The sequence below is a fragment of the Triticum urartu genome, chromosome 2 (assembly GCF_003073215.2).
Source record: "Triticum urartu cultivar G1812 chromosome 2, Tu2.1, whole genome shotgun sequence".
Classification (NCBI taxonomy): domain Eukaryota; kingdom Viridiplantae; phylum Streptophyta; class Magnoliopsida; order Poales; family Poaceae; genus Triticum; species Triticum urartu.
The window spans coordinates 398,953,592-398,968,971 of record NC_053023.1 but is presented as its reverse complement, the minus strand read 5'-3'; positions in this window follow the sequence as shown (position 1 = coordinate 398,968,971).

Genomic DNA, 15,380 nt, shown 5'->3' with positions numbered 1-15,380 from the left:
GCTTTCGAAGAACAACATGAAGACCCTCATCCTCAAGAACAAGACCAAGGGCAAGATCATGCTCAAGACGGTGTTGACACATCAAGTGATGCCCAAGGTCAAGTTCTCTCCTTCGAGCAAGTTCAAGAACAAGAACAAGCTCAAGATGACGCTCAAGATGATCAAGTGACCACTCCTCGTCTCACCCCCGAGGAGGAATTGGAGCGTCGTGCCGCCAAGGTTGCTTCCAAGCTCTCCACCAAGGATCATCTCATGACGAATGTGCTTGGAAGCTTAAGAAAGGGGGTAAGCACTCGTAGACAATTAGCAAACTATTGTGAGCATCACGCGTTTGTCTCTTGTGTCGAACCCCACAAGGTCTATGAGGCGCTCGAAGATCCGGATTGGCTCAATGCCATGCATGAAGAACTCAACAACTTCGAGCGCAACAAAGTGTGGAAATTGGTGCCAAGACCGACGGGGAACCACAATGTCATTGGAACCAAGTGGATATTTAAGAACAAGCAAGATGCCCATGGGATTATCATTCGCAACAAGGCTCGTTTGGTAGCACAAGGCTACTCCCAAGTCGAGGGTATCGACTACGGTGAAACCTTTGCTCCCGTTGCTCGTCTTGAATCCATTCGCATGTTGATTGCATATGCTTCTCATCATAACTTTAAGTTACAACAAATGGATGTGAAGAGTGCTTTTCTTAATGGTCCCATTAATGAATTGGTTTATGTCAAGCAACCCCCCGGGTTCAAGGATCCCTACTTTCCTGATCATGTGTATCAACTCGATAAGGCACTCTATGGCCTTAAACAAGCCCCACGTGTGTGGTATGACCACCTTACCGAGTTGTTACAAGACCGTGGTTTTGAAGTTGGGCTAATCGACCCCACTCTTTTTACTAAGAAGGTCAAAGGGGAGTTGTTTGTGTGCCAATTATATGTTGATGATATTATCTTTGGTTCCCCTAACAAAGCTTTCAATGAGGAATTTGCCGCTCTCATGACCTCAAAGTTCGAGATGTCTTCCATGGGAGAGTTGAAGTTCTTTCTAGGGTTCGAAGTGAAGCAAAGAAGAGAAGGAACCTTCATCAACCAAGCCAAATACACTCAAGACATGCTCAAGAGATTCAAGCTAAGTGATGTCAAGCCGGCTTCCACTCCAATGCCCACCAAGTGCCAACTTGACATAGATCCCAGTGGTAAAGCGGTGGATCAAAAGGTATATCGTTCCATGATAGGCTCCTTGCTTTACCTTTGTGCATCTAGACCGGATATCATGTTGAGTGTGGGAATTTGTGCATGGTTTCAAGCTGCACCTAAGGAAAGTCACTATGTGGCGGTTAAACGAATCTTTCGATATTTGGCTCATACCCCAAACTTTGGCTTATGGTACCCAAGAGGAGCAAACTTCAAGCTAGTAGGGTATTCGATTCCAATTGGGCGGGAGACAAAGTGGATAGGAAGTCCACTTCCGGAGGGTGCCAATTCCTTGGTTGCTCTTTGGTAAGTTGGTCTTCCAAAAAGCAAAGTTGTGTGTCTCTCTCGTCAACCGAAGCGGAGTATGTGGCGGCCTATAGTTGTTGTGCACAACTCATGGATGAGGCAAACTTTAAAGGATTACGGTGTCATTTGTGACAAAGTGCCTCTTTGGTGTGACAATGAAAGTGCCATCAAGATCTCTCTCAACCCGGTGCAACACTTCAATACGAAGCATATTGAGATTCGGTATCACTTCATCCGGGATCACATTAGGCGAGGAGAGATCGAGCTCAACTATGTCAACACTCATGATAACCTTGCAGATATTTTCACAAAGCCCTTGGATGAAGCAAGATTCCGTGAGTTAAGGCATGAGCTAAATATCATTGATTTGAGCAATGTTGCTTGAACCCTTGCACACCCCACCATACTCAACTTATTGTCTTGTTTAGATTTAGGCATGGACATAGGGGGAGTGTTGTTCTCTCAATGAACTCTCCTTCCCCCCATTATGCATAAATTGATCAAGTCTTTCACATTAGCCATGTTTGATGGTACTTGTGCCTCAAAGACGAGTTTTGGTCATGAGCCCAAGGATAAATCTTTGCGGTGCCATACCAATTGACTCAAACATAGGTGGCTCCGGCCACCGCCCTCTCTTTGGAGAGGTGGTGTCTCGTGGTTGTTTCGTGTTGTCGTTTGCCTTTCTGCCTTCGTGTGTCGCGTGGTCTTGTGGTGTCGTGTTGCCTCGAAGTTTTCGTGCAAAGACCTGCTTGAAACTTGCAACTTTTTGAGCCCACGGTACTACCGCGTTGAGAGGGCACGGTACTACCGCTCAGGAGAGCGGTACTACCGCTCAGGTGCGGTACTTCCGCCGAGCGGTACTACCGTGATGACGCACGGTACTACCATGCCGTCGAGTGGGCGTGGGGGTTATGACTCGGGCAGGGGAGTTCCAACTCCCCATACCCATTCATTTCTCTCTCTCTCTCTCTCTCTCTCTCAAGAACGGCGCCGGAGGTCCTTGCCGGATCTCCGTCTCCGGCCACTCTCCTCGGATTCCGACCGGTGGGATCGTTCCCCACCACTTCCTCTTGCCATGGAACAAGGTTTTTCCCCAAATCCCTCTCTTTCTTGGTTGTTCTCTCGCTTCTAGGTTTTTGGGGAGATGCATGTTGTTCTTGAGATTTTAGGCCAAATCTATGCAAGAGTAGGATGTAGGAGAGTCGTGTTGCGTAGGAATTATACTTGATATATTGTCCTGTGATAGATTTGTCCAACCGTAGTACCGCCGTGGTTTCGCGGTCTTTCTCAGATTTGAACATGTTCGGATCTGACGCGGTGCGGTACTACCGCGCCTCACGTGCGGTACTACCGCCCATCAGGTGCGGTACTACCGCGCTAGCTCGTGCGGTACTACCGCCCATCAGGTGCGATACTACCGCGCTACCTGTGTCACTAAGATCCTACTACCGCTCCCAGACCCGGTACTATCGTGACTTTACACGGTACTACCGCGACTAGGAGCGGTACTATAATCTTAGTACCGCAACACTTGGCTGTTCTACCGTAGGGGTCAAATCTCTCTCATGGCAATTATCTTGTGTGCTCCCTACATGTTTCTTTTGCTGTGTTGTGGTATTTGCATTGATCCTTCTTGCTTGTCGTGTGTGTTTTGCGTTTTGTGTCTCAGGTGGTGGCTCTCGCCGCTCCAATCCCAGTCGTGACACTGGCTCCAAGCGTCTGCGCAATCCCCAAGATGAAGCACCAAAGGGCTCCAATGCCCCCAAGCGCAATGTCAAGACCACTGCCAGCAAGCAAAAGGAACCTGCTAAGGGCATGGACGATATTTCCCTCAATTAGTATGTCGAACGCCGGAAGATCAACCCCTATGTGAATCCTCGTGCTGTCCTTAGAGGCACTGAGTTGTTTTGGACCAAGCAGCATGCTCTTATCTATCTGGATGTGATCAAGAACAAGCAGAATACCTTCGTGGATGTCAAGTGGATAGACATGAATCACATGAGGAAGGACAAGTTTCGTGACTATTTTGGAGAGGCTCTGGACTTGGTGGAGCAGTTTGCTATTGAGCATGTGATCTCCTTTCACCTTGACTATGACCCTGAGCTTGTTTGTCAGTTCTTTGCATCAGTCTACTTTCACCCCGGGGATGAGCGGAGGATGACCTGGATGACCAACGGCCGTCAGCTATCTGCTACATGGAAGGAGTTCATGGATATGCTTCACATTCCTGATGACGGGCTTCACACACCCGTTGGTGTTCGCCCCCACGCCAACTCTGAGTCTGCTAACAAGAACTTGCTTCAGCCATTCCTTGTTGAGAAGGTGCTCCCCAATGGCAAGTCGACTTGGGTACTGAACTCCTTTCTGGACATCATGCATTGCATCTTCCGCAACACTCTGTTCCCACGCATTGGCGACAAGGACAAGGTTCATTCCTATCTGGTGGACATGTTGCTCCTGTGTGCGGAGGCACGTTCGTCTCAGACTCAGCCACTTGATGTATCACACATCATGTGGTGTGAGCTTCGGTTTGCGGTGTTCACCCGCAAGGTATCTATCTATGGACCGTACCTATTTCTGCTACTCTCCACAACTTGGGAGAAGATGTACCCTGGTGATGAGTTTCTTGCTCCAGACTGGATTCGGCATGAGTCCATCAGTCTTCGCGTCAAGCCCAACTGGGCCAATACTACTACCTGTGCTGAGGCTTCTACTGCTAGGAGGGCTGGTGGTGAGGAGGAGGCTTGTGCTGAGAATGTTGCAGAGGACCATGCTGCTAGGTCTACCACACCTTCCTCTGAGTCGTCGTGGGCCAAGAAGTTAAAGGACAAGATGAAGACTCTCTTCTGCATGCAGGCAAACGGACAGTACAAGACTCACGTGGTAGACAAGGAGAGTCGCCGCCGTGACAAGAAGGTTATGAGGCTCTTTGGAGAGGATGTCTCTGGCGGTTCTGAGGATGTCATCACGCCAGAGGCTGCCTGGATGGCGAAGCAGGGGTACAAGTGGACCAGTTCAGAGGAGGACATCGAGGAGTCCGTCCCCGCCGCTGAGTCTGACGAGGAGCACGAGGAGCAGTGGGATGACTTCTCTGCCTGAGCCACCCCGTGTGTGTAGGTGTCCTCTCTGCCTTTTTGGCGTCTCGATGCCAAAGGAGGAGAGAGTGTAGGGATTTGCGTTGTGTCGTGCTTGGTGTGTTTGCTTTGTCGTTTGAACCTCCTTTGCCTTTGTGTGGTTTGTGCCTTCGAGACTTATCCTACATATGGTGTAAGACATATGCACTCTAGTCTATTTTAGTTAACTTATGTTTGTGCTATCTTGTCTAGTGTTAGCCTTTCTATTGCAAGATATGCCTTGTCTCTATAATATAGGGGGAGCTTTGATCCTAGTATGTGTGCCGTGCAGTCCAAAGCACCCATCTAGTTGGCACACATCTAGGGGGAGCCCGTGTATATTCTAGAGAGGAGGGGCTTGCGTTTGCTTAATATTATTTCCCTTGTGCAAATCCCGTGTTGTCACCAATCCACCAAAAAGGGGGAGATTGTAAGGGCATATTTATCCCTAAGGTGTTTTGGTGATTGATAACAATGCGTTTGCGGACTAACCGTGTGCCTTGAGTATCCCAGACGTTTCATCGCTAGGCACAAGACGGTTGGGTGCCCCTTAAAGACTGTTGAAGACGACGTCTTTTCTATGTTTCTTTTTGGTGGATTTGAGTCGTAGGAAAGCCGTACTATTAAGAGTAGGTCCGCATCGGAAAGGTTTGGGTGGAATGATCACATGCACGTTTCTTCCTTGTCCCCTCCTTTCCCTTGTGCCTTGGAGCTTCCTCCGTCCTTGTTTCTGGATGCTATGGTGGCTCGTGGTAGTACTGCTCCCAGGTGAGCGGTAGTACCGTAGGCACCAGCGGTAGTACCGTGCTGCGGCGCGGTAGTACCGCAGGCGCCCATGGTAGTACCGCTCCCCTGGAGCTGCACTACCGTGGCCCACCAGGCTAGTACCGCTCCCCCACGGTAGTAGGGGCGGATGTAATTTTCTACATCCGCGCCCACCACGATAGTACCGCTTTCCTTCCGCGGTAGTACCGTGCTTAGCTGTCAGGTGGTAGTACCGCCCCTCTGCAGTAGTACTGTGTCGGATTTTTGCTTCTTCCGTTTTTTTGCAGAAGTAGGCACGGATGTTTCCTTATCCACACTCTTCCCAGGCTAGGGGGTTCCTGCCTTGCGGTAGTACCGCAAGGGGGAGCGGTAGTACCGCGCCCGTGGAAGTACCGCCCTCAGCACTTGTGCTACAGGTCCTCCCTAGCTGTTGCTGGTGCAGCGGTAGTACCGCAGGCCTGCATGGTTGTACCGCGTGACCTTGCGGTAGTACCGCTTGGCAGCAAGCGGAAGTACCGCGTGGCCCCACGGTAGTACCGCTGGCCTGGCGCGGTAGTACTGCTGGCTGCGGGCTGGTAGGTGGATAACGGTTGGATCTTTGTCCCTCACTATAAAAGGGGTCCCCTTCTTCCCCGTTGACTTATCTCTTCCAACCCTAAGCTCCATTGTTGCTCTAAGCTCCATTTTTGCCCGATCTCACTCCCTAGCCAATCAAACTTGTTGATTTGCTCGGGAGTGGTTGAGAAGGCCTCGATCCACACTTCCACCAAGAGAAATTTGATTCCCCCCACTAATCCCTTGCGGATCTTGTTACTCTTGGGTGTTTTAGCATCCTAGACGGTTGAGGTCACCGCGGAGCCATAGTCCATTGTGGTGAAGCTTCATGGTGTCGTTGGGAGCCTCCAATTGAGTTGTGGATATTGCCCTGACCTTGTTTGTAAAGGTTCGGTCGCTGCCTCCAAGGGCACCAATAGTGGAATCACGGCATCTCGCATTGTGTGAGGGCGTGAGGAGAATACGGTGGCCCTAGTGGCTTCTTGGGGAGCATTGTGCCTCCACACCGCTCCAACGGAGACGTACTTCCCCTCAAAGGGAAGGAACTTCGGTAACACATCCTCGTATCCACCATCTCCACTCTTGGTTATCTCGTGCCTTTACTTGTGCAAGCTTATTTGTGTTATATCTCTTGCTTGTGTTCCTATCCTTGTTGCATCATATAGGTTGCTCACCTAGTTGCATATCTAGACAACCTACTTTGATGCAAAGTTTAAATTGTTAAAGAAAAGCTAAAAAATTGTTAGTTGCCTATTCACCCCCCTCTAGTCAACCATATCGATCCTTTCAGCAGGTCGGGGCGGGCTTCCTCTGGGACCCCGGTCGGCGGTACCGAGCCCGGCTGGAACTGCTTCTACCGGGCGGGGCAGAGCGTATGGTCCGAGGCCGGCTTCGCCAGCCAACCAGGTCGGCACGACCGGTGTTCATCCTCGGGCTGCGCCGCTGCCTCACTACGTTGCGAGGCCGGTGCAAAAGCGGCAAGGCCTGACGCAGATGCATGCTTCGCCGCATTTGAACGTGGATGTTGGAGGAACTACTAAACCGCCCCGGAGACAGTGCGGGACGATGGTCATAATGCATATGGAGACGGGCAACACCGTGGTTCATCATCGACGGGAGGTGGCCGCAGATATGCTTGGCAGAGTGATGGGACAACTAACAGACCTTTTCTCGGTCCTCCGGTTGGTTTTGTTGAGTGGGCATCAGGCCCTAACTATCGGCAGCGAGGTGGATGCCGGGGTCCTGGTGGTGGTCGTGGTCGGTACCGTAACAGGCAGCCCCCTCCACCTGTTGTTATCGAGCAGACGACCTCTGTCGTGGCAGCCGATCCCGGTCAGATGCATGATTTGTCTACTCAGGCTATGGACGCCGTGACGGCACTGGCCAATGCTGAGGTACCTGAGACTGTGGCTACAGTTGAGGCGGCAGACAGGGCAGACTCGGAGAGGGCGTCCAAGTGGGCGCGTAAGAAGGAGAAAATGTTGTGCTATCGCTGTGGTGAGAGAGGCCACTTTGTCGCTGAGTGTGTGGCGGAGCTTTGTGATTCATGCGGTAAGCCAGCACATGTTACGGGGGTTTGCCCGCTTCTGCGTGATCAGGCTCCGACTCTTACAATGTATGGAGTATATTGTGCTGAGTTGATGTTCTTTGAGTCTCCGGCTGTGAGAGAGATTCCTGAGGAGACCCAGAGTTTGACCACTGGGGTCGTGAAAGTGACCCAAGGAGATGTATCTAAGGCACAGATTGTGCAGAGGCTATAGGAGTTAGATCCAGGTGACTTCCAGTGGGAGCTGGTTGATACGTCCATTTTGCATCATGCTTTTATATCGATATTTATCGCATTATGGACTGTTATTTCACTTTATGTCACAATACTTATGGCTATTTTCTCTTATTTTACAAGGTTTACATAAAGAGGGAGAATGCCGGCAGCTGGAATTCTGGTCTGGAAAAGGAGCAAATATTAGAGACCTATTCTGCGCAACTCCAAAAGTCCCGAAACTCCACGGAACGTCTTAAAAGAAATAAAGAAAAATCCACGCCAAAGATGAAGGCCAGGGGGCCCACACCCTTCTCACGAGGGTGGGGGGGGGGGTGCCCCCTACCTCGTGGGCCCCCTGGTGGCTCTCCGATGCCCATCTTCTCCTATATGAGGTCTTTCGATGAGAAAAAAAGAGGGAGGAACTTTTCGGGACGAGACTCCGCCGCCACGAGGCGGAACCTTGGTGGATCCAATCTAGAGCTCCGGCAGAGCTGTTCTGCCGGGGATACTTCCCTCCCGGAGGGGGAAATCATCACCATCGTCATCACCAACGCTCCTCTCATCCGGAGAGGGCATTCTCCATCAACATCTTCACCAGCATCATCTCATCTCCAAACCCTAGTTCATCTCTTGCATCCAATTCTTGTCTCAAAGTCTGGGATTGGTGCTAGTAGGTTGCTAGTAGTGTTGATTACTCCTTGTAGTTGATGCTAGTTGGTTTAATTGGTGGAAGATCATATGTTCAGATCCTATATGCATATTATTACCCCTCTGATTATGAACATGAATATGCTTTGTGAGTAATTATGTTCGTTCTTGAGGACAAGGGAGAAGTCTTGCTATGAGTAGTCATGTGAATTTGGTATTCGTTTGATATTTTGATAAGATGTATGTTGTCTAGCCTCTAGTGGTGTTATGTGAACGTCGACTACATAACACTTCACCATTATTTGGGCCTGGAGGAAGGAATTGGGAAGTAATAAGTAGATGATGGGTTGCTAGAGTGACAGAAGCTTAAACCCTAGTTTATGCGTTGCTTCGTAAGGGGCTGATTTGGATCCATATGTTTCATGCTATGGTTAGGTTTACCTTAATACTTTTGTTGTAGTTGCGGATGCTTGCAATAGAGGTTAATCATAAGTGGGATGTTTGTTCAAGTAAGAACAGCACCCAAGCACCGGTCCACCCACATATCAAATTATCAAAGTATCGATCGTGAATCATATGAACGTGATGAAAACTAGCTTGACGATATTCCCATGTGTCCTCGGGAGCGCTTTTCCTATTATAAGAGTTTGTTCCGGCTTGTCCTTTGCTACAAAAGGATTGGGCCATCTTGCTGCACTTTATTTACTTTTGTTACTTGTTGCTCGTTACAATCTATCTTATCATAAAACTATCTGTTACCACTTATTTCAGTACTTGCAGAGAATACCTTGCTGAAAACCACTTATCATTTCCTTTTGCTCCTCGTTGGGTTCGACACTCTTACTTATTGAAAGGACTACGATAGATCCCCTATACTTGTGGGTCATCACTGGTCAGTATGGAGGCCAACATGTTCAGGGTTGACTTCCCCCCTGTGGAAGATTTGCAGAGATTGTTGAGTTTTGGGCTATGGAGAGTACCTGGCACAAAATGTATTCTGGAGTTCCACGAGTGGAAGAAGGTTCAGCCACAGGGCATGCCCCTCACTCGGGTTTGGCTTCATTTTCCGGGGCTCCCTCCGAGCCGATGCAGGATGCTCGGGTTGTGGCTAGCTTGGGTATTTTGGTTGGGAAAACTGAGAGAGTGGATATGGCCTTTACCCGCTCATGGGGTGGCCCGACTGCTGGTGAGTGTCCTGGACATTGAGTTCGTCTCTGATGTGGTCAAGTGGACATATAGGGGACATATTTTTAATCTCGAGATTGAGTTTGAGGATACAGATCTCTTTGCTGAGGCTATCGCTAGGACTGATGTAGATATGCACGAGGGTGATGACAGCACGGGTGACAAGGAGGCACCGGCTGGTGATGCTGGACAAGAGGAGTCCAATGGATCGGACCCCGTTACTCAGACGCCCGGGAAGGGGCCCAGGGATGAGACGGCACCAACCTCTTCGGTGCCTACGAGGTCTCTGAGGTTTGGGTCGTTTGAGCCAGCTTCTGCGCCTCCTAGACTCTAGAGTGACCGAGTGGAGTCCGATGACGTGTATGAGCACACGCTACCTACCCTGGAGGTTGAGGCTACTTTTAGTCCTGTGCTCGGAGGTTTTGAGGGGTGTTTCTTGGCGATGACTACAATCGGGGGAGGGGAGGCGGAGCCGGAGTAGGTGGCTCCTCTCCCTCCCGCTCTCCCAGCGGTTCTACCTCAGGAGTTGGCGTCGACTTTGGAGGGAGCCCCTAGGGGAGGGAGTCCGGGGCAGGTGGCTTTGGCCCTTTCTCCTTCCCTAGAGGCGTGGGAGATGTTGATGCTAGATGAGCTTAGGGGAGGCGGTCCGGGGCAGGAGGCCTCGTCTCCCTCTTCCCTTCTGGCGCCAGTGAGGCCGCATCCACACTGGCACCGATGACCCCCCCTAGCCAGAGGGCTGGGGCGGGAGGGGTGCTCGGGCAGGCGGCTCTTGCGACTCCCTCTCCCAGTGCATTGGTGCCCCAGGGTCCTACCGACCTTTCGAGGGGTCATGCTTCGCGAAGTGCTGGGGGGGGGTCGCTCGTGGCTTCCCTCCGAGTGGGTTCACTCGGGAGGAGGTCATCGCTTTTGGAGGGATTCCGGATCCGGTCTCTGCGGGGCGACAGATGAGCTGTCGTCTCCAGGATCAGCTGGAGGTTGATGACATGTAGCAGTGGTGCGCCATGAGGGCGGCCAAGCTTCGTGACATTGAGGTCACTACTAGTATGTCGGTCAACACCTCTAATTCTATCCTGCATTTTTCTAATAATGAGATTATATATAATGCACACCAATTAGGAGTTTCACTAGGTAGTAATGATAGTGAAATTTCCAACTATGTTAATGATCTCCTAGATTTGGAAGCGGAACGTGCTTTGGAAACTATTCGAAACTTAGCAGCGGTAAAACGCATGAATGATGCAGTTATTGATGCGTTGGGGGGTCAGGGTGCTAGATAATTTTTGTGCGGATCTTGCACCATCCATTCCTGAGTCAGGGGAAGAGGATGACACTTTTGAGGATGCAGTAGTTAGATCCACTGAGCCCGGTTGTGAGGACCGGCTGGAGGATCAAAACAAACCTAAACACAAATGGAAGCGGAAGATCTACCCTGCTTCAGCGGTGCGTAGGAGTGCTAGAATCCGTACTTCTAAAAAATTTCATGATGAATTATGAGAGGAATCTTTTGGAATAGTAGAGGTCTAAAGGACTTGGCTAAAAGAAGGTTTCTTGCTGATGCGTCTATCGAGCATAAATTGGATTTTTATTGCTCTCTCAGAAACTGGTAGAGATAATTTTGCGCCCTAGTTTCTCAACACTTTATCGGGAGGTGTCGATTTTGATTGGCACTGCCTGCCTCTGAGAGGAAGATCGGGTTGGATCTTACTTGGAGTGAGATGCGATTCGTTGGAAGTCCAAAGTGTAGTGATGGGCGATTTCGCAGTTAAGTTTTGGGTACGGTCGAAAGCTGATGCGTTTAATTGGGCTCTGGTGGCGGTTTATGGTGCCGCGCAGCCTGAGCTCAAACTAGAGTTCTTGGCGGATCTTGTTAGGATTTGCGGCTCTGAGCAGATCCCAATTCTGGTTGGGGGAGATTTTAATATCATTAGGAGGAGAGAGGAAAAGAACAATGATAACTTCGACGGCAGATGGTCGTTTATGTTTAACACAACCATAGAAAGCTTGGATCTGAGAGAGATAGAGCTTTCGAGTAGAAAATTTACTTGGGATAATGCTTTGCCAAATCCAACGTTTGAGAAGTTGGATCGAGTCTTAGCAAGTGTTGAGTGGGAACAGAAATTCCCTTTCATTACGGTCCAGGCACTTACATGTGGAATTTCTGACCATACGCCTTTATTTCTGGACTCGGGTGAGCCAACCCACATGGGGAACAAAAACTTCTTCTCTTTCGAGTTGGCATGGTTTGAACGGGAGGGCTTCTTAGATATGGTAGCCAAGGAATGGGCTAAGGATGTAGGAGGTAGGACTTCGGTTGAGCGCTGGCAGAATAAGATAAGGCATTTGAGAAGTTTCTTGCGTGGGTAGGCCAAGCATCTTAGTGGGATATATAAGGTCGAGAAGGAAAGGCTTCTTACACTTATTCAGTCCCTAGAATTAAAAGCCGAGTCCACAATTTTGCAAGCCACGGAGCTGCATGCTAAGCTGGAAGCGGAGATGAGGTTGAAAGAGCTTCTCCGTGAAGAGGAATTAAAGTGGGCGCCGCGAGCTAAGGTTCGCAAAGTTGTCCAGGGGGACGCGAACACTCAATTCTTTCACTTGGTTGCTAATGGCAAGCACATAAAGAAGAGAATCTTTCAGCTTGAACAAGATGAACGCACGATTGTAGGACAGGATAACCTAAAATTATACATTACCGAATATTACAAGCAGCTGTTTGGGCCTCCGGAGGATAATTGTGTGTCCCTGGATGAGTCCAGGATTGAGGATGTACCTCAACTCACTGCTGATGACAATGATATTTTGATAGCCCCGTTTTCTGAGAAAGAGGTGTTTGATGCCATTACACAGATGAAAAACAGTAAGGCCCCAGGACCGGATGGATTTTTGGCGGAATTCTATAAAAAGTGTTGGCATAATATTAAAGGGGATTTGTTACCGATGTTCCATGATTTATTCTCTGGACAGCTTTAGTTATTTCACTTGAATTTTGGAACAATAACGTTGCTTCCTAAGAAAACAGAGGTGTGAGAATTGAGCAGTTCAGGCCAATCTGTCTTCTCAATGTTAGTTTCAAAATTTTCACCAAGGTGGGGACTAATAGGCTCACACAGATTGCACATTCTGTGTGCAACATTCCCAAACTGCTTTCATGCCGTACAGAAACATCCTAGAAGGGGTTGTGGTCCTTCATGAAACGCTCCATGAAATTCACTCGAAAAAACTAGATGGAGTTGTTTTTAAAGTGGATTTCGAGAAAGCGTACGATAAAGTCAAATGGCCATTCCTTTAACAGGCCTTGCATATGAAAGGTTTTGAAGAAGCCTGGCGACGCCAGGTAGAATCTTTCACGCAAAAAGGGAGTGTTGGAATTAAAGTGAATGACGACATAGGTCACTACTTCCAGACACATAAGGGCCTGAGACAAGGGGATCCAATGTCTCCTATCTTTTTCAACATCATAGTTGATATGTTGGCAATTCTTATAGGAAGGGCTAAGGAGGCTGGTCAAGTGGGTGGATTGGTGCCTCATCTAGTCGATGCAGGTGTGTCTATCTTAGAGTACGCTGATGATACGATCATCTTTATGGAGCATGACTTGGCAAAAGCAAGAAATGTGAAGCTGGTGTTGTTCTTATTTGAACAATTGACTGGGTTAAAGATTAACTTTCACAAAAGCGAATTGTTCTGTTTTGGTAGAGCCAATGAGGAACAAGAGGCTTATAGGCAATTGTTTGGATGCGAATTGGGGACTTTACCTTTTACGTATTTAGGTATACCAATTCACCATCGTAAGCTGACAAACAGGGAATGGAAGTGTATTGAGGATCGCTTTGAAAAGAAACTGAGTTGCTGGAAGGGAAAGCTCATGTCTTACGGAGGCCGATTAATTCTGATTAATTCGGTTCTCACGAGTATGCCTATGTTTCTTTTATCGTTCTTTGAGGTCCCAGTGGGAGTTAGGACAAGACTGGACTTCTATCGATCCCGATTCTTCTAGGAGAGTGATGAACTAAAAGAAAGTACAGACTCGCCAAGTGGGATATTATTTGTCGACCGAAAGACCAAGGGGGTCTTGGCATTGAGAACCTCGAGGTCAAGAACAGATGTCTTCTCAGCAAGTGGCTGTCGAAGCTATCTATCGAGATTGGTGCTACTTGGGCACAGATCCTTCGTAGCAAGTATCTTCAATCCAAAACTTTGTCCCAGGTGACAGCGAGGCCGACTGACTCACCCTTTTGAAAAGGGCTTATGAGAGTCAAATTGCCTTTTTAATAGGACAAAGTTTATTATAGGTAATGGTGCTACCACACGATTTTGGGAGGATACTTGGCTCGGAGAGACCCCCCTTGCACTTCAATATCCGTCTTTGTATCGTATTGTTCAATGACGTGATGCGGTCGTTGCAACGGTACTCCAATCCACTCCCCTTAATATTCAATTCAGGAGGACGCTAGCCGGTAATCATTAGGAAGAGTGGCTCCATCTAGTGGGTAGACTGATGGAGGTTTAGCTTTCTCAACAACCCGACAAGTTACGTTGGAAGCTTACTAGGTCTGGAGAGTTTACAGTCAAATCAATGTATCTTGATGTTATCAATTCAAGCTCCATTCCTAGTTCCAAATATGTTTGGGCTGTCAAAGTTCCTTTGAAAATTAAAGTGTTTATGTGGTTTGTACATAAACAAGTAATCATGACCAAGGATAATTTGGTAAAGCGTAACTGGACAGGACCTACTAGGTGTAGCTTCTGCGATTGGGATGAAACCATCAAACACCTTTTTCTTGAGTGCCCGTTGGCAAAAGTCTTATGGCGGACGGTCCATATTGCCTTTAATATTACTCCTCCGAGTTTTATCAGCACGTTATTTGGAACGTGGCTTAACTGGATAGAGTCCGAAACAGCACGACACATTCGCGTAGGAGCATGTGCTTTATTATGGGCAGTATGGAACTACAGAAATGATTTGGTTTTTAACAGAGCAACAAATATTCATTTTTGCAGGTTATCTTCTGAGCCACTGTGTTGATCCGTATGTGGTCGCTACTCACTCCGACGGAGGCCAGGGAGTGTTTGGTTACTGGATCTATCCGATGGGAGATGGTAGCTCGGGATATCTTCAACCGGTTTGGATGGCGGTCATGTAATAGGATAGGCAATTAGTTTACCTATCTCTCTTATGCCAGCCGGTTGTGGCTTCTTTTGGCTAGTTTTGTTATTGGCCTTTTGGCTCTTTGTGAGCTTTTATTTACTTTCGTTGGAGACTTTAAGACCTTGTTGAAGCTATTTGCTTATTTATAAAGTTGGCTGTATGCATCATTCTGATGTAGAGGCCGGGGAGTCCCCCCTTTTCGGAAAAAGGCAACGATGCTCAAACACCGCCGTCACCGGATCCGACCACCAATGATCAGAATCTAGGTTTCCACCCTGAAGAAGCAAGTCTGAGCATATCCATGCAATGCCTTCAACAAGGTAACGATGCAAAAACATCGCCATTGGCAGGTAAAACCAACTTGGGTTAGACCTAGGATTTTCATCCCGGAGCTCAAGACTGGATACTAGAAGCACCACCAGATCAAAGTCAATCATGTGTTATCCCCGCCACTTTCCACGATCCCAGCGGTTAAATGCACTAGACTAGAATCCACCACGCCGCTGCGCGTCCATACCCTCTGCGTCAAATGGCCGTCTATAGCAGATATGTCTCCATTGTATCTAATTTTCCAAACACTTTTGCCCTTGTTTTGGACTCTAACTTGCATGATTTGAATGGAAGTAACCCGGACTGACGCTGTTTTCAGCAGAATTACCATGGTGTTATTTATGTGCAGAAACAAAAGTTCTCGGAATGACCTGAAA